Source organism: Neomonachus schauinslandi, chromosome 4 (assembly GCF_002201575.2).
Source record: "Neomonachus schauinslandi chromosome 4, ASM220157v2, whole genome shotgun sequence".
In the NCBI taxonomy this organism is placed as follows: domain Eukaryota; kingdom Metazoa; phylum Chordata; class Mammalia; order Carnivora; family Phocidae; genus Neomonachus; species Neomonachus schauinslandi.
This window is the reverse complement of record NC_058406.1, coordinates 19,759,242-19,783,229: the sequence shown is the minus strand read 5'-3', so window position 1 is coordinate 19,783,229 and position 23,988 is coordinate 19,759,242.

Here is a 23,988-nt window from a genome sequence, read left to right as displayed (position 1 = left end):
GAGGTGGGTTGGGGGCTTCTGGGAAGGATTTCCCTCTCTAATAAAAGCAGAGCTCGCCCTTGGAAGGCAAACCCTGCCCCAACTTTCCTTTTCCTGGGCTGCTGTCTGCAGCAGAGGGGCCTAGTCGATAAAAGGGGGGGGGCTCCAGAGTCGGGGTAAAAGCAGAACTTTGCATCTAATGAGCTGTGCGGTCCTGAATGAATTACCCCGTCTTCCTCCTCTGCAAAATGACAGTCGGAATGGCACCTTCCTCATAGGGTTGTTGTGAATATCAAGTGAGTGAGCACACCTAAAATGTCTGCATAGTTCGGACACGTGGTGAGCACTCGATACATGAGAGCTATTATTACTATTTTTGTCATCTGTGGATATGATGCTTGGAGCTATGGTACCATCTTTCAGCCATGAAGGAGGGACCCTGACACGGAAGATGGGAGGGCAGAGAGAAGGAAGGGTATTAATTCAAATTGGCTTACCTCAAGACCTCTTAAGAGAATAAAATCCCCAACTCTTCAGGCAAATTTTAGTTGAGTGTTGTTACTTGCAGCATAAAGCATCCTAGCCAATTCATATATAAAAGCTGGATGCCCATTATTGATTTAGAATGAGAAATAAAACCACTTGGTCTGAGAGACACTCATACGTATTGATGAGAATATTCACCTTGGAGGCAGACCATGGCATTGACTGCTAGTTATTCTCAAATATTTTGTTTCTCCTTCTTTCTTTAATAAGAAGAACTGCCATATTTTAACTGGGTACATGCTACTTGGCTAGAAACTACATTTCCCAGGCTCCTTTGCAACTAGGGGAGGCCATATGCCCAGGTTCTAGCCAAAGGAATATGAATAGAGGTGATGGGTGCCCCTTTTGGGTTTTGCCCTTAAAAGGATTGGGCATGCTCTCGCTCATTCTTATCTCTTCTTGCTGGTGGGAAGATAGCAAGAGCTGGAGCAATCACCTTGGATCCAGAAATGGAAGAGCCATTCTGAAGGTGGACAGAGTTGCCCCACCAGCCTGGAACCACCTATTTCTGACCTCTTATATACAAGAAAAATAAACAATCTTATTTAAGCCACTGTAGTTTTGGATTGCTTCACTATAGCATATCTACACGAGGCTCCAGAATATCAAGTGGAAACAGCAGCACAGAAACATTGTTCTGTGACTCTAACTATGACTCTGTGTGTCAGTTAGCTGTTGCTGCATAATTAACCACCCAGTATGTAATAGGACTTAAAACAATGATTTATTATTTCTTATGGTTCTGTAGGCTGGCTGCATTCTTCTGCTGATCTTTCCAGGGCTTCCTTCTGCAACTGCATTCAGTTGGAGGAATGGACAGGGCTGGGTTCAGCTGGGACATTGGGGATGGCTAGACTCCCCCTCCATCCCCAAAGAAGATAGTCCAGGCTAGGTTTCCTCACATGGTGTTTCCATGAGCATTCTGAGAAAGCCTCAAAGCACAAGCACTCATCAGGCCCCTGTTTTTGTCTTGGTTGCTGATACTTCACTGGCCAAAGCAATTCACGTGGCCAAGCTCAGCATCCCTGTGGGAGGGGCCTACACAAGGGTGCAGATACTAGGAGCCTTGATTCATTGGGCCATTTGGATAACAATCAACCTCACCCTATTGTGCCCCATGAATTTTGGAAGCTCATTATGGGTAATTAGAAATCCTAGTACAGTGTTCATTAGGCCCATCTGCACAGGGACTAATAACCCCCTAGGAACTGGGACAATTAAAATTCATTCCTTTATTTGGTTATTTATCACCTACCTCCAGAAAAGGGTTTCAGGTTGTTTATGTAAATACAAAAGATTTTTAAATGACAAAATAAAATTTAAAATGAGTATTGGAAAGAATCAGAAGGAAAATGAAGGTAGAAAAAAAACCTAGAAAAGATGGTGTCAGGAATAGGGTCAGAATAAGAGGTGTGTGTCCTGCGGGCCCATGCTGCTGAGAGGGACAAGAGGGTCACTGGAGAGTGCCTGACAAGATCAAGGAGATGGCCAGGGAATGGGGCTGCGGGGAGCTGGGATGAGGCTACCTCCCAAGCACTCGAAGGTGGTGCTTCTCACCCTTTGCTGCGTATTAGGATCGCCTGTGGAGTGGGTTTAAATACAGATTCTGAGGCCCAATCCCCAGAAACTGGATTTTTAACAAGCTTCCCAGGTGATTCTGAAGTAGGTGGTCTTTGAACCACATTTTGAAGTGAATTTAAAGCTCATAAGCTGGTGCCAGCTTCTAGGCAGGATATTCAGAGGGGAAGAATAAGCAAGAGAAAAGTTTCTTGAATAAGTGAATGGCTCTCAGAGTCCCAGGAAGATTCCAGAAAGGGGAAAGGGATCCTATGTGATTTGGGAGCTTTCTAATTTTTCAGATACTTTGTTTCTGCATAGAACAGACCTCTGCCCTGAATTTTTATCTCCTCGTGGGTCTCGGGCCTCAGCAATATTACCCCCCCAGGACCCATTCTCATCAAAACCTGCCATGGCAGGGATCCCACCCCGTTCCCTGGCCACTGCTGGTTGGACTGGGGTGGGCACCTGACTCCAGCTGAATTAATCAATTTTCTGTGCTAGGAAATTGGACTGGTAAGGGTCTTTGATGCCGTGTCCGTTGATGGCTGTGTTCCACAGCGACAGCCCACAAAACCCTGCTGTTGAGGGACAGGATGGCCTGGTCCCTGCCTTTCCTGGATCCTGGCTCTTCAGCTTCCCCGACCTTGTGACACACCCTGGCATCCTTCTACTAAATTCCCCTTTTAGCTGAGTCGGCTTCCGTCCCTGGCCTCCAAAAGTGCCTTGGCTACTACTGGCTAGTAGAGGGAGATGGGGTCAGAGCTAGTGGGTCTGAAGTGGTCCCTCTGATTCCAAACTGGGCTGTCCCTAAGAATTGGGCCCGTCTGGTCAGTTTCCTAAAGAAACCACAAGATGCCAAAGGCATCGTGTTGAAAGAGCTGTGGAAGCCTGGGAAAGACGCTTTGCGTCGCAGTGAAAACTCGCTGCTGAGATGCGGACAGAAGATCGGTGAGGGACGCAGGAGGAAGCCAATGGGAGGTTGGCGGGGGCCCGCACTGGGCATCACCCTCTTCCCTCTTCAGACAGAGCCCACCAGGGGATGAAAGAGACGCTTAAGATCACTTAAATAGTTCTGGGAGACAAGGAAACCTCAGTGAATATGGTTCCTGTTTCTGAAAATGTATCTGGGGACACCGGGGTGGCTCGGTCAGTTAAGCGTCTGCCTTCGGCTCAGGTCATGATCCCAGGGTCCTGGGATCGAGTCCCATATCGGGCTCCCTGCTCCGCGGGGAGTCTGCTTCTCCCTTGCCCACTCCCCCTGCTTGTGCTCTCTCTCTCTCTCTCTCTGACAAATAAATAAATAAATTTAAAAAAAAAAAAGAAAAAGAAAATGTATCTGAAGTCTGGTGTGGCAGCCACAATAGCCCCCAGCAATCGACGCCCTGGTGGTCAGGTCCTTGGGTAATCTCTTCCCACGCTAAATAGGGCTGACCTGGGGGTGACCAGTAGGATATGGCAGGAGAGACGGCATGTGATTCTTGAGGCTCTGTTGTAAATGACATCACAGCTTCAGCCTTCTCTCCTGGGTCACTTACTCTGGGGAAACCAGCCACCGTGTTGTGAGGACACACAAACAGCCCTACAGAGAGGCCTGTGAGATAAGAAACTGAGGTCACCTGCCAACCATCAGCGTGAGTGAGCCACCTCCTAGTCCAGCCTCCAAGTGACTGCAATCCCAACGGACATCTTGACCACAACCTCATGAGACATCCTGAGTCAGAACCCCCAGCTGAGCTGCCCTGAGATTTCTGATCCACAGGAGCTGTGAGAGAAGAAATGTCTATTATTTTCAGCTGCTAAGTTTGGGGTCCTCTGTGGCCTAGCAATAGATAACTAATAACTGGGGATGAGAATGTGCTGGCATGGAACATTTCCAGAAAGCAGTCACAAAGGAGACTACAGGGTAAGACTGTGTGGCCCAAACTTGCTTCAGTGGGACCTCAGGCACCAAAGGCAGCCATGCGGATTCCCCTAACTTCTATATCAGGGAGAAGAGGAAGGGGGCGCTCCTTTGGCAATTGAGGGAAGGAGTCCAAACCACTGGAAACAGCTGCTAATGCCTGTGTCCTTTCAGGGTATATCCTGCTTCATCATCATGATGGACAAATTAAGTTTACAATTCCTCTGACAGAAAATACTGGGACTGCTGAGTGTCCCTCCTAAGACTAGTGAGAGGTCCACCTTTTCTTCTCCTGAGGTGAGTCCAAGGATCCCGGAATGTCTACCAGCCCAACAGAGGCCATCCTGGTTAGTTTTTCTTGGTGGCAGAAGAAACCAGACAATCTGGTCTAGACCACTGAGAGGGCCCATTTTCACCTGCACAGCCTTCCCCAAACCAGAAGTTCCGACAGTTTCTCAGAGCATGTCTGGGGAAATGAAATATTGCCTTCACAAAACACCCAGGGATCTACCTGAAGGAACGACTCAGGGATGTCCTGATTTGTTAGAGCAAAGAAGTCCAGACCATTGATCCAAGCCGCCTTCCTGGAATGCTGAGTCAGGCTGCATGCTTCCCCGGAAAGAAGGGGAGACTCAAGGTTATGTTCCTGAGTCTCCCCCCCCCTTTCCTGCCTTCTCATTCTCCTCCTGCTTCCCCCCACCCATCTCTACTTCACGCCCACCACATCTCACTGCCTGCAGGCCCAAGGTGCTCAGACACCAGGGCCTTTTCCCCCAGGATCCACTTCCAAGTGGTCCCGCTCTTTTCTCTCCAAGATTTTCATTCGGGAAACTCCTGAGGGTCCTGACAACAGCCTTTGGTGACCTCTGTCCTGCTGGTGTCGTGGTCATGGTGCGGGGACCCCTACCCTAACTCACTCCCCACCCACGGTGGGGGGAAGGTTGTCTTCCACAATCCTAGACCTAACATACAGGGATGGGCCAAGGAGCTAGGGTAGGACCCCCCGGGGAAACTGCTGTCCAGTCCTCGGGGGGACAGATGCCCCCCCGGTGGCCCCACGCTGCAGCCCCACCCGGGCTCTTTTGCCCCAGCGCAGACCTCATTCACCACCCATGGCCTTCAGGACCCTGCCTGCCTATCTCCACCCGGGGCTGGCTGCCTCTCTACCACAGCAGGGGCCTCAGCCGAGGAGGGAAGTGAGGTCACCCCAGAGTTCCTTGTCTGCTGAGTTGGGTGGCACTGAGTTTATAGTCATTCCCACCGTATCCTGCAGAAATTTTGAGACCCAGGGGAAGGGCTGGGGAGGTGCCTTTTATGCTGTGGGCCTCTGTGAGTGTCAGTATAGGAAGATCAGGGAAATGGTGAAGTCTGGGGAGGCATCTCAGCCATCCTTGGGCTTTGAGGGTTGGAGGCACAGCCTTCCCCACAGCCAGAACGGCTCCAGAAGAGGAGGAGTCCGCTCTCTCACTGGAAAACGGGAATAATAAGATCTGAAAAGGAGATTATAGAAGTAAAGCCTTTTATTCAACCTCCGATGAGGTGAATTTTCCGGGGGCGGGCGGGGGTGAGCACACTGGTAGGCAGGGCAGGAGTGGGGTGGAGTGAGATTTCGGAATTTCAGGTGGCTCCAAATCCTGGCAGCAAAGTCAGACAAGCCAAGACAAGGACTGATGCTTTGATACATGTTTCTGTCTGGAGAACCTCAGGAACACGACTTGTGGGCCTGGGCACGTTTATTGAATGGAAAGATTACTGAATCAGTGAATGACTGAACCAACAACCCTAGGTGGGAACGGCCCTCTGAAATTCTGAAATCGTGCGACTTGACTGCTGGAGACCAGCAAGGGTGGAAAACTGTGAGCTGCCCCTGACGTCCCAGCCCCACAGCTTCCTCCGGCGCCACTGAGAATTTGCCTCAGCGCCACCTGCTGGTGGGCGCTGACCGTGGCCAGCTCCCGCCAGACTGGGACGTCTTCACCTGGGCGCCCCCGGTATGGAAGGCTGAGACCAGCCTCTCTCCAGATGACCCGCTCCCTCAGGAACGGCCGCTACCGAATTTATCCTGATCCTTCCGAGGGTCAGTCAAGAAAGCATATCAAAGCCCTGGAAAAGGCATGAGGGATTCCTGGGTGTCCTTTCTGAGGAGGTCTGGGTGTTGGCTCCATGTCCTCTGATGATCATCTGATTCTTTAGGTTTGTGCACTATTGATTATTTGATTGACTTTATAACTCCGTAGGGACAGAGGCAATTTGTAGAAAATAGATAATCATGGAAATGATTCCTGCCCATCGCAAGCAAATGAGTCCTGTTCATAACACAAACAAGTTTCGTCCGGTAGCAAGCAAATGAGTCCTGTTCATAACACAAACAAGTTTCGTCCGGTAGAGAATGTAAATGCCTGCAGTGGAATCCTCGTTGGAGCTCGTGTTAACATTATGCTGGTTCCTTGTCAGTGAATGAGCTAAAGAAAATCGTTGACATGGGTTCCCTTGTTTTGATTGTAGGAGGGTCATGATTTTACCTTTTTGAAATGATATTTGTGCAGCTCGTTGGTCCCCACGGAATCTACAAAGTCTCTCACACCTTCCATCCCCCCTGCCCCCCAATCTGTTCAGGTGGCACCCACAACCGCAGCCTCCGGGTCGCCACGGTGCCCAGCACGGACTTCGAGGACAAGCTGCCCTTGCGTACTTCTCTACCCGCGTCTCCCTCCAGGCTGCCAGCTCCCGAGGGCAGGGGCCAGGTCTGATTCTTGCTGGATCTGCAGAGCTCAGTCGATGCTGTTGAGTGAATTTATGAATATACTCAGTTTGGACCACACCTCACTGCTGGCGAAGGAGTCTGGTGCATGGGAAGGGCAATGCATTCATGTGGCCTAGTATTCATGTGAGCCTCAGTTGTGTGAAATGAGGCTATTTCCTACGTGCTGATGAGAAGGAACTGCTGCATGTTTTCCATTTCCCTCTTTCAGTTTCTACTGCCACCTCCCCCCTCCCAGGATACTATGAACAGGAACAGCGTCGTTTCCTCCGGCTCTCCACCCTCCAAGGCCCCCGGGAAGTGTCCAGTTAAGTACCCCTACCTGGTTCATGAATGAGAAGGGGAAGGGGTGATGGTCTGAGGGGCCAGGGTGCCTGCATCGAGCAGATAAGAAGCCCAGGACCTACTCAGCAGAAGCCTTGGACTCCAATGTTGGGGGGATTGAGGGGGGAGGGCTGGATCCCTGAACACGGAGAGGAAACCCAGGAGAAAAACCGAAGGAAGAGAATGACTGGAAGAGGCTGGATTTCAAGTGGCCCAAAGTCCCAGCCCCAGCCCCAGCCCCAGCCCATCCCGCAGCACAGAACGCGCCTGCCACTCCCGCCCCTACTTCCCTAAGCAGCTTCATCTGCTGAGAAATCAGACTCCTGAATAACTGGGGTTCTGGCGCCATCTCGTGGCCATTCCTGAAACTGCCCATTCAGTCGGAGCAGAGCCCAGAGATCCAAGAGGGAGGGGAGCCAGGCCAACCCTCCCCCAACTTTCTTGGCCTCCATCCTCTTCATCCTCATCTTCTCCCTGAATATATTCCAGGCTCAGTGTTCCACCTCTTTCAGGCCTGTAGCACATTTAATTCTTGGAACAATCTTAAAGGCCAGGTAATACTTAGAACCATTTTACAGAGGAGGAAACCGAGGCACAGAGAGGTGAAGGAGTTTCCCCCAAGGCCGTGCAGCTAAGGAGGTGGACCAGAAGAGCTCCCCTCTACATAGGAGAGGGGCGGTGAGGGGCGGTGAGGCACTTGGTCCTGCTGCTTGACAGTCGGATTTGGGGCCCTTTAGTTCTAATTCAAATTTGTTTTTGGTGCCTACTCTGTGCCGGACTCTACACGGGGCGCCGGGCTTGCCAGTCATCCTCTCAGTCCTCGTGAATCCCCTCCAGGGCGCTCATCACCGTCTGTCCGGCCTGATTGCCTTGTTAAGTGTTGATCTCCCACCAAGACTGTGGGCTTCCTGAGAGCAGGGACCTATAGACTGTTTTCTTTGCTGCCGTGTCTCTAGGGCTCAGAATTGATCTCAGAATGGGTGCTCCATAAACGTTTGTGAATGACCGAACAAATCAGTGAATGAATACAAGATTTCTTAAAAAACAAAAACAAACACACACACACACACACAAACCCCAAACAACTAAAAAAAAAAAAATCACTAAAGCAAAATCCCACAAACTAGTCCCTGCCCTCAAGGCACTGACAGTCTAGTGAGGAAGGCAGTTTGGTAAAGGGCAGATGTGGTTCCTAACCCCCTCCCCGCCACACACGCACGCACACACACACACACACCCCACCCTCCCTCAGGCTTTCCCAGAGAGGAGCACAGAGCTTCCGGAGCCCAGAGGAGGCTCCTAACCTCGCCCTGCCCTGAGGCCCTAAGGTCAACGCCTGCGGAGCTGAGACCTGTAAAGGAAGGAAGGGGAAAGGCACTGCAGGTAGAGGCCACCGACAGGAGAATCTGCGTGGCGGGCACTTCGAGCTCTAAGCCTCAAGGAGGAACATCGAGGGAGGAAGGGAGGTCTGCAGGGAATTCAGCTAGCGAGCCACTGCAAACAAATCCCTCCTTCGACTGCCTCAAGAGTCCTCCTCCACAAAATGGGAATGAGATGAGGATAAAAAGACACAGGGCCTGGCATACCGAAGGGAAACTGAGGTCTCCCTAGCCGGTTGCCCCACCACCCTAGATGCCCTTCAGGAGCATGGGCTTCCAGGGCCCCCTAGCTGGCAGTACCACCCCACCCCCCCGGAAGGCCACCAGGACGCAGCTTGAGACTGGAGGGGACCACAGCTCCATCTGGTTTAAATCAGCACCTCAGAGATGGCACACCAGGAGATCCCTGGGTCCCAGCACCAACCCCACAAGACGGCAGATCCGCGCTGTAATGAATGCAAGGGCACGGGGTTGGGGAACTGGGGTGGGCCTCGCAGAGAGGGCACTGGATAGAGACTCTTGGTGGAACCAAGAAGTAAGTACGTTCTATGTTGAAGCTGGTGGAAGCCCTGGTGATGCAGCAGATAGTAAGCCAGTGTGGTGTGTGGCGTTGAAAATCTCTTTTAGGGGGAAAGACAAAAACAGGAAGGGGAATAGGGACTGTGGGGATGGTTTGCAATTTTATTTTATTTTATTTTATTTTTTTTTTTAAAGACTTTATTTGTTTATTTGAGAGAGAGAGAATGAGAGAGAGCACATGAGAGGGGGGAGGGTCAGAGGGAGAAGCAGACTCCCTGCCGAGCAGGGAGCCCGATGCGGGACTCGATCCAGGGACTCCAGGACCATGACCTGAGCCGAAGGCAGTCGCTTAACCAACTGAGCCACCCAGGCGCCCAGTTTGCAATTTTAAATAGGATGGTGCAGGAGAACCTCCAGAGAAGAGACCTTCAAATAGAGACCAGAAGATGCGGTGTGGGAGTAAGCGTGAGGATCTCTGAGGGAGGAGGGTCCCCGGCAGAGAGGGAAGCAAGTACAAATGCCCTGAGGCAACATTGTGTCTGCTGCGGTTGAAGGAGCAGTAAAGAAGCCAGAGAGGGGCCTGAGTGGGGAGCGGTGGGGGCCAGATGGAGGAGGGCCTTATAAGCCACTGGGATGGCCAAGTGGGTATAACGTGTAGCGACAGAGGTACACAATGGGAGAGAAGCCCAGAGCCGCTCATTAGACAACTCTAAACTTGTGTCTCATTCCCCAGCCACACCTCCCACAGTGCACTATGAATTAATATTTTCTATAAATCCTGTAATTATCTTGTGAATAGCACAATTATATTGCATTGTATTTGGCGTGTTAAAAGCATTCATTTGTTAAATGTAAACATTTAAAATATACCATGTATTATGCAGCTCTTTTTACTTTTTTATTTAATCAACTGGAAGCCTTCAGTTGGAAGTGGGGGGGGGTTCCTGCCCTCCAAGAGTTCCCCAGAGGCAAGTCTACTGTCACACTCACGCACACCCTCACCTACACACACTCATACTCACTCACCCGCTGTGCCCAGCCAGAACGCAGGGCTGAGAGACAGGCACCTACTCATCTGCCCCCTCAGGGGGGGTCTCGGACAGGTTCCTGCAGGGTCCCCCACTACCTCCGCGCCAACTTGCCCAGCCCTTGACATTTGACAGAAAGCGTCCCCATCCTCACAGACCTTCACTACAAAATGGGCAGGGATTAGCGTGTCCATTTTACAGACGGACAAACAGAGGCTCTGAGAGTGACTGAGGACAGAGCAGAGTCTGGAGGAGGCAAGATGGGGATGGGGAAGGCTTCGAAGTTTAAAGGTGAGGAGAGGAGCAGGAGGGTGCTAGGGCTAACCCTCTGGTGGACCTGACCTCGGACAGACCAGGGTTTGAATCCCAGCCCCCCCCCCCCATTGGTTTACCTTGGGTAAATTCCTTAAACTCCCTGAGCCTCGGTTTCCAAATCTTTACAATGGGACTAATGATAGTACTCACCTCATGATCTTGTTTGCGGATTCAGTGAGGTAGCGTGTATGAAAAGGCTGTTATTACTGTTATTTTCAGTCGAGCCAGGTGCTGGGTTTAGAGGCGGGGTGGGTGGGGGAGGCCGCTCAGCTTACACCCCACCGAGCCACAGCCCCGCGCTGGTGGCCTCCTGCTGAGTGGCTTCCTCTGCCTATGGAGACAGCAGTTACTGTGCTGTCACAGCCCAACCTTTCTCATCACTCCTGCTTTGTAGTTTATGAAGCGCTTTCATCCGTTCATCCAGCATTTCCCGAGCGCCTCCTGTATAAACCGGCCCAGGGCTGGGTCCTGGGCATCTCCTGGTGAGTGAGGCGGGCCCTGTCCGGGCACCCAGGTTGCTGGCATCAGTAGCTCAAACACGAATGAACGGATGGGTAGAAACTGGGTCAAGAGCGAGGGGAGAATCGTAGGGGCCAGGACTGAGAATCACAGGGGCCCTGGTGCAATCTCAACCCAACCGCGCAGCAGTGGCCAAGGATAACCTACTCCCGTTGCCTCGGTGGAGACCCTGAACCTCAGGACAGGGCAGGCACCTGCCCGGGGCACCAGTGAGGTGGGGTGAAGGAACCAGGGGGCCAGCACGCCCAGCTGACTCCTTCTCCCACCCAAGCTGGCCCAGGGGAAGGAGGGCTCTGCCGAAGGATCCTCCCTGGAGCGAGGCGTGCGGGAGCTGCCAGGAAAGGGAGCGAGCTAGTGTGGAGGCTTGTGTTTTCCTCACCTCTGCTTCGCATCTCCTGAGGGGTGGGGGACTGGCTCAGGCCCCCGGGGTCTGAAGGGCAGAGCACGCTGGTCCCTCCCATGGGCATCAGCCTGGGCACAGCTGTCCCGAGCGTGGGCTCCGGGGGCTGGGCTGTGAGTAGGGGCAGGGCTGCTCCGCAGGGGAGGCTGTGCTACCCTGGCTTAGCAGCACTCCCACCTTGTGGGCAGAACAGGCTGGAGGCTGTGCTGGGCTCCGAGTTGAGTCTGTTGAGCTACTGTTGGGTGATGACCCCAGAGCCCCCAGCTTGTGGGCTGTTTCACGACTTGCAAAGCCCTTGCACAACTCCTATCTCTTTGATCCTCACCAAAAACCTGGTGGGAGAGAAAAGGTACCAGGCCTGGAGTCAAAAGACCAGGGTTCAAGTCCCGGCAAATGCCGTATCTCTATCATTCAGTCATTCAACAAACATTCATGAAGCATCTACAGTGTACTGGATTCTAGGCTAATTGCAGTGAGCAAAACAGACCAGACAAAGTCCCTGTTCTCCTGGACAAAAAAGATAAGAAGTAATCAAATAGTCACCTAAAAACCAGGTTTTCAATGCACAGGTGTTATCCTTGTGATATCTCTCTCCCTCATTCATGTGAGGCAACCCAAAGGGGCGTCAGTTCTCTACCTTCTCCATCCCGTGTCCACCCCTTTCTCGCCAGCCCACGCCAGCACCATCTCTCGTCAGGATGCGAATGAGGCCTCCCGCTTCCCCTCTGCAGACAGTTCTCCCACCGAGAGCCTCCTAAACGCTCTCCCTCTGCCTCCCATCAGCTTCCCACTCGGAATAAAATCCAGACTCTTTCCTGTGCCTTACAAGGCCCTGCGTGACCGGCGTCCTCTTACCTCTGCTGCCTCAGCTCCTGTAGCTCCAGCCCTCGTTGTTTCCATTCTGGACATACTGGCCCCCTTGTTCTCACATTCACCGGCCCCGGGGCCCCTGGTACTTGCTGTTCCCTCTGCCTGGAATGTTCCGCACCCACACGTTTCTGTGACTTCCTCTCACTTCACACAGCTCTCGGAACACATAGCATCTTCCCTCTTTCTATCCTTTGTCCTTCACTTTCTCCTGGAGCACAGTCACGGTCACGGTCACCACCTCCTATTATACGTGTTGTATTGCCTGTCTCCCCATCTAGCTCAGGCCTGGTACGTAGGAGGTACTGAGCCAAAGAGCAAAGACAATTATGAAATGGAGTAAGGGCTTCAAATGGAAAGCACAGGAAGTCTGACAGATGAGGGAACAGGAGGCCTCATCTAATCGGTGGCAGGGTGTCAGAAATGGTTCCCCGGGGAGCGGGGACAGCCCTTCAGCATTAATCCAAACTGAGGCAGGGGGCCAAGCCTTCGAACCTTCCTGCTGAGCAGTCACGGGCTCTCCCTGGAGAAAGGGGCCTTGTCCCTGGGAAGGGGCCTTTTGAGTGGAAATCTGCAGTGTGGATCAGAGCACTCGGGCAGAGGGAAGAGTTCGTGTGAAAGCCAGGAGGCCGCAGCGTCCCAGCACGCGGGGCGGCCGATGGCAGAGTGAGGGGAGGCGGTGGGAGGGGAGCGGGGCCACTGGTGTCGGGAGCTCCCTTGCCCTAGAAACGACGGGCAGCCTGGGGGAACTTGACACCATAGAGTGGCCGGGTCAGCTCTGAGTTTCCCAGAGACCCTCTGGCTGCCCTGCGGGGGGAGAACCCACTGGGAATCTTTGGTGACTCGGACATGAGATGACACTAGGCCTCAGGTGGTGGCTCTGGAGATGGAGAGGGGAGGCAGGAAGTCCGACCGTGGGGAATCTGGGGGGGGGGGGCGCCAGGCGGAGCCTCGCCCATGGCTGGATGGCTGTCTCAGGGGCCGTCACATCTGGGCTCAGGTTCCTTGAGGCAGACACGGAGACGAGATTTTTGTGCGGGAGACTTCCTGGGGGCTGCTTGCAGTCACGACTCCTGTAAGGGAGTGAGGAAAGCAGCAGATGGTGGCCTATGTGCAGCCACGACAGAGGCCCAGCCTGTCCCCTGAGGAGCGCGGGAGCTCGGAGGGCCCTTCGGAGTTGGCCCAAACTGAGGCAAAGAAGCCAGGCCTTGCGCCTCCCCAGTGACCGGTCACTGAATAGAGACTGCCCCAGGGAGGGGACATAATCGTGTACTAGGTAGCTTCTGGGGGAATGAGTACCCCAGTCCTGAAGGGGGCCTGGGTGGTGCCCCTAGCATCCATGAGCGGCTCCTTCATACGACCCCCTAGAGGGGCTCTTCTGAGCCCAGCTTAACTGTAGAAAATTTAGACCTCCTAAAAACTCTTCCCCATGCCCCATATTTGAGGGAACTTCAGGGGTGGTTTATGTATGTCCAGGAACCCACCTTGCTCAGCCCCAACTGTGGGTGCTACTCAGCCTAGTAGGCAGTAAGCACTCACTAACTACTTAGAATGTGGAGGGAGGAGAAAGGGTCAGGTCTAGGGGGACTCCCAGCTTTCTTTCCGGTTTGGCCCCTGGCTTGGGGAGACACGTGGTAGTGGGCTTGGGACATGCCGAGGCCATGGTGTGACCGAGACACCCGAGCCCTGGGGTCTGGTGCCAGCTCCCTCAGAGCCCCACGATGACAGGGTAAGAGGGAGAAGAGACAAGGTAATTGCAGGGGTAGGGGAGCCAGGACAGAATGGAGTGCAGAGTCCGGGGATTGGGTAACGCCGTCGGACACTGAGAGGGCGGAGAAGGGGGCCCCTCAAGGACAGAGTAGGCCTGAGGGAGGCGTGTGGAAGCTTGGGAGGGGGGCTTGGTGAGGGGCCTGGGGCTCACTGAAGGCATGAAAGGTCCCTGGTGCAGGCTTAGAGGAAGAGGTGGGGACAACAAGGCCCTCTGGAGAGCAGCTAACAAGGAGGCCTGCCCCAGGGCTCTGCCCCCTTCAAGCACCCAGAAGCCCCAAATTCCACTTCCTCAGAGCCCAGGATCAACACCCCTCCCTCCTCTACCATCTCTCCTGAGGTCCCCCTGACAAGTATCCCAGCTAAGGAGGTTCCTCCCTGAGAACTGTTGCCTCAACCCAAATTCAGGTCAGACAACAGGAAGGACTTCCTGGCTGGGAGGGATGGGAGGTCCTGGACAAGGTGAATGGGGGCATTTCTGTCCCAAGATGAGGCATCGGATGCAGTGACTTCTGGAGGCCCCTTTCTAATTGCTGGGCAAAAAGAGCAGAGTGTTCTCCAACCTGGACTGGAGCGGGGAGGAAAAGGAACTTTTGAGAACGGGGGAAGCACTTGCTGACAAAGAGCATCAGCATCAAGAGCTCAGACTTGAGCAGGACTCCCTGGGTTAAAATCCCACCTCTGTCACTAACCAGCTGTGTAACCTTGGGTAAGCTACTTAACCTCTCTGTGCCTTGGTTTCATCTGTGAAATGGGAGCAAAAGTAGTACCTATCTCTTAGGGCTCTTATGAAGTTTGAATTAATAAGCTGAAGGGGCACCTGGCTGGCTCAGTTAATAGATCATGTGACTCTTGATCTCAGGGTTGTGAGTTCAAGCCCCACGTTGGGCGTGAAGCCTACTTTAATACAAATAAATAAAACAAATAAAGACACTGAAATTTGTAAGGTGCTCAGAACAGTGCCTGGAACAAAGTGAGCACTATATAAATATTTAAAAAATGAAAGACAGGGGCGCCTAGGTGGCTCAGTCGTTACGCATCTGCCTTCAGCTCAGGTCATGATCCCAGGGTCCTGGGATCGAGCCCCACATCGGGCTCCCTGCTCAGCGGGAAGCCTGCTTCTCCCTCTCCCACTCCCCCTGCTTGTGTTCCTGCTCTCACTCTCTCTCTCTCTGTCAAATAAATAAATAAAATCTTTAAAAAAATAAAATATAAAAAATGAAAGATACTGGCGACTTCCATTTGTGAGCCTCCTGGGCACTGGGCACTGTGCCAGGTTCTTTATTTACATCACCTCTACTCCCCACATTCCTCTATATGATAGGTCTTATAATTCCCATTTCACGGATGAAGAAACTGAGCCCCAGAAAGGTGAAATCACTTGCCTAAGTTGACCTAGGCTGACTCTATCAGCGCTCGTTTTTTGGTAAGATTTTCAGTAACCTCTACACCCAACATGTGGCTCAAACCCCGAAGCCTGAGCTCTAGAGTCACATGCTCCGCTGACTGAGCCAGCGAGACGCCCCTCTATCAGCACTCTTAACTACACCACAAAGGCAGGGGGATGGACGAAATGGCCTCCTAGAGGCCTGTCTGGGATGCTCACGCCCACACTCACAGCCGCAGACCCCTCCAGTTTATGAACCAACCTCAGCGGTGTCAGAGCCTGGAAGATTTCCTAGTTACGCAGGTAACTATAGCTCGGAGCTGCAACCGTCTCATTAGGCAATTACCTCTGTGAGCGCCAAGGCGAGGAAGTGACCTCACTGCTCCCTGGACACCGCCCTGCCGTTGGGGACGGAGGTAATGAGGGTAATCGTGGCGGTGGTGACGGTGACATGGTGACGTTGTCAAGGGACGGAAAAGCTGATGGCTCTGTCGGATCTTGAGTTGGTGGAGGGGGCGACGGCGCTGGTAATTGACTTGATGGTGGTTAAGGGGATGGCTAATGGTGGTGGCAGATCCTAGCGCTGATGAGGTGACAGCAGCAGTGACGATTCGTCGGGTGGACCTCGTGGTGGGGTTCTCTCAGCCTCCATCCCACCCTCCAGACGGGGAGGCTGGAAAGCTAATGACTACATTTCCCTCCCTGGCAGCGTTTCCAAGCTCGGCTAATTTGATTCCGTTGGGCTAGATTGGTTTGGGAGCGCTAAAGAGAGGCACGATCCTGTGTTTTCTCATTTGTAAAGTCGGAACGATAATAGAACAGTGCCTGGCACGTGATAAGTACTATGTCAGTGTGAGCTGTTATTGCTGTTGTCCAGGGGGATGGGGGGGTTGTTCGTATGTGGTTTTTATTTCCTGCCACCTCTAGGCTGTTCCTGCCAGCCAGCAACGTCGCGGTTACACGAGGTTTTTCTGCAGCAACAATCTGGTGCTGGGTCTCCAGCATTCCAGAATGGACACAAAGCCCAAGATCCAGGTCAGATGAAGGGCAGGGACCAAGGAAGTGACAGCATTGGACAGACCAGGCCCCACTGCAAGACACCCAGATATGACTGTCACCATCAGACACCACATTGACCCCTGCCACCAAAGGCCACGTTCCGAGCAAATTCTAAGCCCTCCTGTCTTTGCATGACTCACTTGAGATTCGCAGTCCTGGGCTAGAGCATCCACTTGGCTGGGCCCAGGTTATGGGCCCCTGTCTGACCTGCCAGGGCCGCAGAGGGGGGGGTCTGTGGTCCCCTTCAGCTTCAGTAGTGGGTGATGGGGGCCTCCCATGGTGGGGTCTTCCCCCCAGTGGAAAGAGGGTTCGGAGGCAGTGCAGCCAAAAAACAATGAAAGTGCACTCGGTAAGGAAGCCTGGTGGTTATGATGGAATAAAGAAGCTGAGAGGAGATGTTGCCGTCTTTATTAAAACCAAACCGAAGAGGAAGGTGACTGGACCTTTCAACCCTGGACAGACCCAAAGCCCCTTGAGATCACCCACCAGCTTCTGCTGCCACCACCTCAGGGGCCCCTGTGGGACACTGGTCCATCTTTTACCCTCTGGCCAAGTGCAGATGGGACACTTTGCCCTTCCCTTTACCGGCCAATGTAGAGTAGAAACCAGGTGTAGACATTCAAACAAGATGTCATTAATGGCCTGGGGAGAACAAAGAGGAAAGAAACATGAACATCTAGGGGCGTCTGGGTGGCTCAGTCGGTTAATCATCTGCCTTTGGCTCAGGTCATGATCCCAGGATCCTGGGATGGAGCCCCGCATTGGACTCCCTACTCAGCGGAGAGCCTGCTTCTCCCTCTCCCTCTGCTGCTCCCCCTGCTTGTGCTCTCTCACTCTCTCCCTGTCAAATAAATAAATCTTAAAAATAAATAAATTTAATTTAATTTAAAAAAAAAGAAACATGGACATCCATTCACTGATTCCACATCCATTTATTTGGCACCAGCCAGGTACCAATATAGCAGAGAATGAGGTCCCTACCCCATGGGGCTTACAATCTAGTGGGGAAGACAGTCAAACCAGTAACACATAAGTAGATGAGGCCACTGTGGGGCCTGAAACACAAGAAGGATGGAACGGAGGGGAACTGGGGAGCCCTTCAGAGGGAGAGGTCAGGGGAACCTCTTCAAGCTGCGGCTGGGAGGATGAGCAGCCAGATGAGCAGAGACTGGCGGCAGTCGTGGGCTCCAAGTCCTTGAGGCAGGAACAAACTTCCAGAACTGGAGTTGGGGCCAGTGTAGCTAGAGTATATTAGAAGTCAGGTGGAAGGAGGAGATGAGGTAAAACTCAGCTGGATAAAGAACTGGCATTTTATTCCAGTCAATGGGAAGCCACTGAGGACTGGTTTTTTTGTTTGTTTGTTTGTTTTGTTTTGTTTTTTAAGATTTATTTATTTATTTGAGAGAGAGAGAGAGAGTGGAGGGTGGCACAGAGGGAAAGCATCTTCAAGCAGACTCCCCACAGAGCACGGGGCTTGATCTCCAGACCCAAGAGATCACGACCTGAGCTGAAACCAAGAGTCAGACACTTAACTGACTGAGCCACCCAGCTGCCCGGGGGCTGTTTTTTCTTTCTTTCTCTTTCTTTCTTTCTTTTCTTTTCTTTCTTTCTTTCTTTCTTTCTTTCTTTCTTTCTTTCTTTCTTTCCTTTCTTTCTTTCTTTCTTTCTCTCTTTCTCTCTTTCTTTCCTTCTTTCTTTCAAAAAAAGAAAAAAGTTTTTAAAGATCTTATCTATTTATTTGAGAGATAGAGCACAAGTAGGCAGAGCAACAGGCAGAGGTAGACGGAGAAGCAGGCTCTCCGCTGAGCAGGGAGCCTGACATGGGGCTCCATCCCAGGATCCCAGGATCACGACCCAAGCCGAAGGCAGCCACTTAACCGACTGAGCCACCCAGGTGCCCCCCCTCCTTTTTTTAAATAAGAGGAGGGACTTGTCCTCAAGCATAAATCAGGAAGAAAGAGGAGATGCGCCTAGGGAGGTGCACGGATTCAGTAGTGGTAAGGTGAGGGCTTCCCCCCGGCTCAGCTCCTGTCTCCTTAGTGACATGATGCTAGCTCATCACTGGGAAGGGGGAGGGGGATAGTGGCAGGACGCGTGTCCATTAGGCCACGTCAGGTTTCCAGTGTCCCGGATGGAGTCATGATCCAGCCCTAAGGAAGCCCTAACCCTAATCCGTCCTAGAGCTCCCAGGCACCTCCTAGCGGCTTCCCCAGGGAGATGGAGGAACTTCCTTGACCGGTCCCTCCCCTGTCACTGAAAATAGGCCAATGGCAGCAACCGAAGCCTCAATCACCACAAGCCCAATATCAACTACGGCCACCATCGTACTCACTGTCACCTTCACGAGGACAGGCTAGGAAACCCTGACCCTGTGAGTTAACAGGACCCTGTAAGCCAGCTTCCTGGGACCTGTGGAAGGCACAGTCCGGGATAGGGCCAGTGGGGTGCTGGACTTGGCTCCTCCTGTCTTGCGAGAGCCGATTCTGGGAATCTCTTCCCAGTTCTGCATGCAGTATCATCATGTGGGCTGCCTGACATCAAGCCCAGTGGAGGATTTTCAGTAGCCAGCATACCTCTGGACAGAGCCCTGAGGATAGTGAGAGATGCTGACCCCACTGCTTGCCCATGTGAACTCCAGAGCCTGGAGCAGGGTCAGTGGGAGGAGGCAGCCAACCACGTCCATAGAGTTTGGAGGGCAGGCTGTCTGGTGCGGGGAGGTGGGGGGTGGAGATAGGAGGTCACGTGCCCCCAATACATCCCTGAGAGGGGACCAGAGACCCTGGGCATTAGCTCTGGGACATCGCCTTCACCAGAGCCTCTGCTCCAGCCCAGGAACCTAAAGGCCTGTGGGCTCCCAGCCAGGCTGCCTGACTCACCATCCTAGAGTCAGAATCCTGGGCTGGGTCTGTCCTTGAAGGGCTGCTTCTCCCTGTTCCCTGATCTCAGGATGAGCCCTGACCCTGGTCACAAACTGGGCCTGGGCCCGGTAACAAAGATCTCCACCCAGGCCCAGACAGAGCCCCACCCTGTGTTCTGGGCTGGGCTCGGATCGGCCGTAGAAAACACTCTCACCTCCATCTGCACACAGGCCCTGGCTCAGCCCTAGAATCAGGGGCCCCTGAGCCCAAAGGGGAGCAGGCCTGGAGAGGGGTTGGCTCAGCACCGGTCACTTCTGCAGTCCTCCTGCTTGGGGAAGCAAACTGTGAAAAACAAAACAAAATTAAAACTCACCACCAGCTCCTTCTTGCTTTAGTGACACATCTTTGTCTCAGGAAATAAGGCCTGGAGTGAAAGCACATTTTCTAAGGCCTAACCCCTCCCCACTCCTGCGAGGCTCCCTCTTTGATTTGGAGGATTCTTGCTCTAAACCGTCCCTCCCCACTGTCCCCAGAATACAGGGCTCCCTGTTGCCAAGAAGGGAGGGAGCTGTGAAAGTCCCGGGACCTCCATCTGAGAGGCTCAGGGGGTGGAGGCCAGGATCCTATCTGGCTTATGGACTTGGGCAAGACTCTTCTCCTCTCCAGATCTCAGTTTTCCCATATGTACAGTGAGAGATTTAGCTCTCTAGCGCTACTATCCAAAGTTAGGGAGCCTGATGGAAATTTAGGGTCCCATGTTCAAACATTGGAAGGGTTGTATTTTCTGGATAATTCAGACCCAGGAGACCCAGGAAACTCTTCCTAAAACATGTACAGGATACTGGGTCCAAGTCCTGGCATATCCTTTTAGCTCTGGTACCTTGTGCCAGTGACTTGGCTTCTTTGGGCCTCAGTTTTCTCATCTGTCAAACGGCAATAACACCAAGTTTGTGAGGATCAAATGAGATGGCGGCAAGAAAAGTGCTCTGTAAGCTGTAGAGTCAGTCCTCCCGGGAGAGAGGGGCACTTACTATTGCTGTTGGTGTGGGTTAATGTTTTGCATTCCAGCAGAGCCCAGAAAGTGGATCAGTCTGGCCGAGCTTTCAAGTGCGAGACCTCCTCCAAGTCTCCCCAGGACCCACTACACCAGCCCTGCCCAGAACCAGCTTGAGCCCAGCGTAAGTCTGCTACCTGGCCTCCCCACTTCAGGACTGGACACATTTTCCTCACTGGCCCCAACGGATAGCAGGCTTTAGAGCTGGCCCAGCCTTGGGGATCCTCATATCCCATAGCTTTAGTTATTTATTTTTAAGATTTTATTTATTTATTTGTCAGAGAGAGAGAGAGAGCGATTTATTTATTTGAGAGAAAGAGAGAGCACGACAGAGAGAGAGCACGAGCGGGGGGAGCGGCAGAGGGAGAAGCAGGATCCTCGCGGAGCAGGGAGCCCGATGCGGGGCTCGATCCCAGGACCCCAGGATCAGGACCTGAGCTGAAGGCAGACGCTTAACGACTGAGCCACCCAGGCGCCCCCCCATCGCTTTATAGTGGCCCAGACAGGAAAGGGGCTGCCCAGGAGGCCCACAGCATGTTAGTGGCAAAGCGGGGCTCAAACCCAGGCCTCTCCGTCCTGTAAGACTCTTTCTTCTAATCCCGGTCCCCAGAACAGTGTCCCCTGGAATCCTCAGGCAGCAATAGTCTTGCAGGTGCCCCAAGTCAGCAGGCCCTGGCCAGGCTGGGGACTCTGGGAGGGTGGGGCTGTCCAGGGCATCCCTCCACAGCCTTCACGCTTTGCTGGGCTCCCGCCTCCTCCAGAAAGCCTTCCCTGATTGGTACCCAGAAAGCCGAAAGTGAGTTTCCTTCCACGCCCCTCCTTTGACAGAAAACCCGCTTAAAGAAAAACGGTGTCTGTCTGTCTGCCTGCCTGCCTGTCTGCTAGTCCCTACATGGAGTTTCTTCGGGGTAGACAAGAGCTGGATTCATCTGGGCTCCCCACTACAGGAGCCTAGCCTAAACGGAGGGCAAAGGGAAAAAGAGGAGAAGCAAGTGATCAGTGCCCTGGGATTGAGGGATCCCAGCGGAGGCAGGGAAGAGGGTGCGACTGGCGGGACTGGGGGGCACAGAAGCCCCGCCCCCTTGAACGTCAATTCCCGGGGCCTCCCTCCCTCCCCCGCGGCCCATTCCCCAGGGCGGGCTCCTCCTGTGGGAACTGCTGTCTCGGCAGCGGGCACCAGGCCACCAGGCTGCCAGGAATGAGGCTGGGCAGCGGGCGGGGCGGGCCTGGACAGGGCTGCCCCTTGCTCAGGCCCGGGGAGGGGGCGGCTCTGGGCGGAGGCAGACGGGGAGGGCCTCTGCGTGGGCCCAGGGAGCTGGAAGCATCCTTCTCGCGCCAAGAAGCAGCAGCCGGACAACACCTGGCCGCTGCTGGAGATGCGGACTCTCAGGTCCTTCCCCAGACCTGCTGATTCAGAATCTGCATTTGAACAAGATCCCAGGTGACTCCTATGCACATTCCAATTTGAGAAGTCCTGTTCTAACAAGAGTCTGCCTTTATGTTTACAGGTTAAAGAAAAGACATCTACAAACTTCCAGTTATAAAATAAATAAGTCACACAAGGGATGTAATGTACAGCATGGTGACTAGACTTAAGAATACTGTACTATATTTTTAAGAATTGCTAAGAGTAGATCTTAAAAGTTCTCACCACAAGATAAAAAAATTGTAACCGTTTGGTGATAGATGTTAATTAGACTTGTTGGGGTGATCATTTTGCAATATACACAAATGTCATGTTGTACCTGAAACTTATATAATGTTATATGTCAATTATATCTCAATTTTTTAAAAAGACTTTATTTATTTGTCAGAGAGAGAGAGAGAGCGCGCAGGCGCACAAGACTGACTGAGCCCCCCAGGCATTCCTATATCTCAATTTTAAAAATTAAATCATGAGGGGTGCCTAGGTGGTTCAGTCAGTTAGGCGTCTGCCTTTGGCTCAGGTCATGACCCTGGGGACCTGGGATGGAGCCCCACATCGGGCTAGGGCTCCCTGCTTTGTGGGAAGCCTGTTTCTCCCTCTGCCCCCCCCCCCACCACACACGCGCGCACTCTCTCTTTCTCTCTCAAATAAATAAAATCTTTAAAAAATTAAATCATGAGAAAAAAGACATAGATTACCTTCCTTTTCTTTCTCCTTTATGTTTCAGATAGGGCATTATCTTGTTTTTTTTTTCCAAATTAGGAATGTATAAATAGGATATATTACCTATGAATTGTATTCCATTACAGGAAAGAGGTACTCTAGAATATTTGTTATAAAATGGAGTGTGGAGTCTGCTGGGGCTAGAAAACCACTGATGAGAACCCACTCCTGTTTTCAGTCAGCAACCTCAGCCCTGAGGAGATGGAAATGGGGCTGAGCAGCCCTTGAAACTGAGGAGCTTCTACTCTAGCAGGGGAGAAGAGACAGACTCATATCACTACCTTCCTGAGCCTCAGTTTCCTCACCCATGAAATGGGCATAATTAATCATCAATCATTGCCACTTCTGACAGACTCCAACCAGCTTGGGGACAGGGAGAGGCTTTGTGAGCAGCCTTGAACCCGAGGGAAGTGAGGTCCCAGAGTGCCCTGCTCGCAGCTCTGCCTTCTGGTGCCTCTTTCTGTCCTTCAGGATCCAGCCCCCAGCCCTCTGGTCCTCCCCTAGAGCCTCATCTTCCTCTATGGTCTTACCCTTCTCCCTTCCCCTTGACCTTCCCAAAAAAACACCTGTCCGAACCTTGCTCCCATTTAGCAAATTAGCACTGTTTCCGGGAGGAGCAAACATTCACTGAGTGCCGGCTACAGGCCAGGTAGCACTTATACACTGGGTCTTTTATGTCCAAGTTCTAACTCAAGCTTTTGGCTCCCATTATAGCAGGCTTCCTCGGCTGGAAAACAGGAACCAATTTTCAGTGACCTTGGGGAGGACTCAGGTTCAAGTCCCGCCTCAGAGATCTGGCTGCGGCCACACTGCACCACTCCCTGCATTCTAGAAGAGTGCTCCCTCCTCCTTTCCTCAAGCACCCCTTCACTTCTTCCATGACTATTTACTGAGCACCAAATAACTGGCAACTACAGTTCCAGGAGCTGGGGTACATAGAAAACAAAAACAGGCAAAATCTCTGCCCTCCTGGAGCTTCTGTTCCAACAGAGAAAAGGGCAATTAATAAATAAACACACATGGGGTGCCTGGGTGGCTCAGCTGGTTAAGCATCTGCCTTTGGCTCAAGTCATGATCTCAGGGTCCTGGGATCGAGCCCCGCTCAGTGGGGAGTCTGCTTCTCCCTCTCCCTCTGCCCTTCCTCCCTGCTTGTGCCCTCTATCTCTCTCTCTGAGTCTCAAATAAATAAATAAAATCTTTAAAAAATAAATAAATAAACACACAGCCTGATGTGTAGATGGTGTTGGGTGCTATGGAAACAATAAAGCAGAGGATAGGATAGCTGAGGTGGAAGGTCTCCATGCTCATTGCTTAGTGAGCGAGGCCTCAGTGAGAAAAAGAACCTGGAGGAACCAGGGAGAAGCCAGGTGGCTCTCAAGAGTGAGTGGGGCAATAGATAGATGAATGGATAAAGAAGATGTGGTATATATATATACAATGGAATATTATGCAGCCATCAAAAGGAATGAAATCTTGCCATTTGCAACGATGTGGATGGAACTGGAGAGTGTTATGCTGAGCGAAATAAGTCAATCAGAGAAAGACATGTATCATATGACCTCACTGATAGGAGGAATTCTTAATCTCAGGAAACAAACTGAGGGTTGCTGGAGTGGT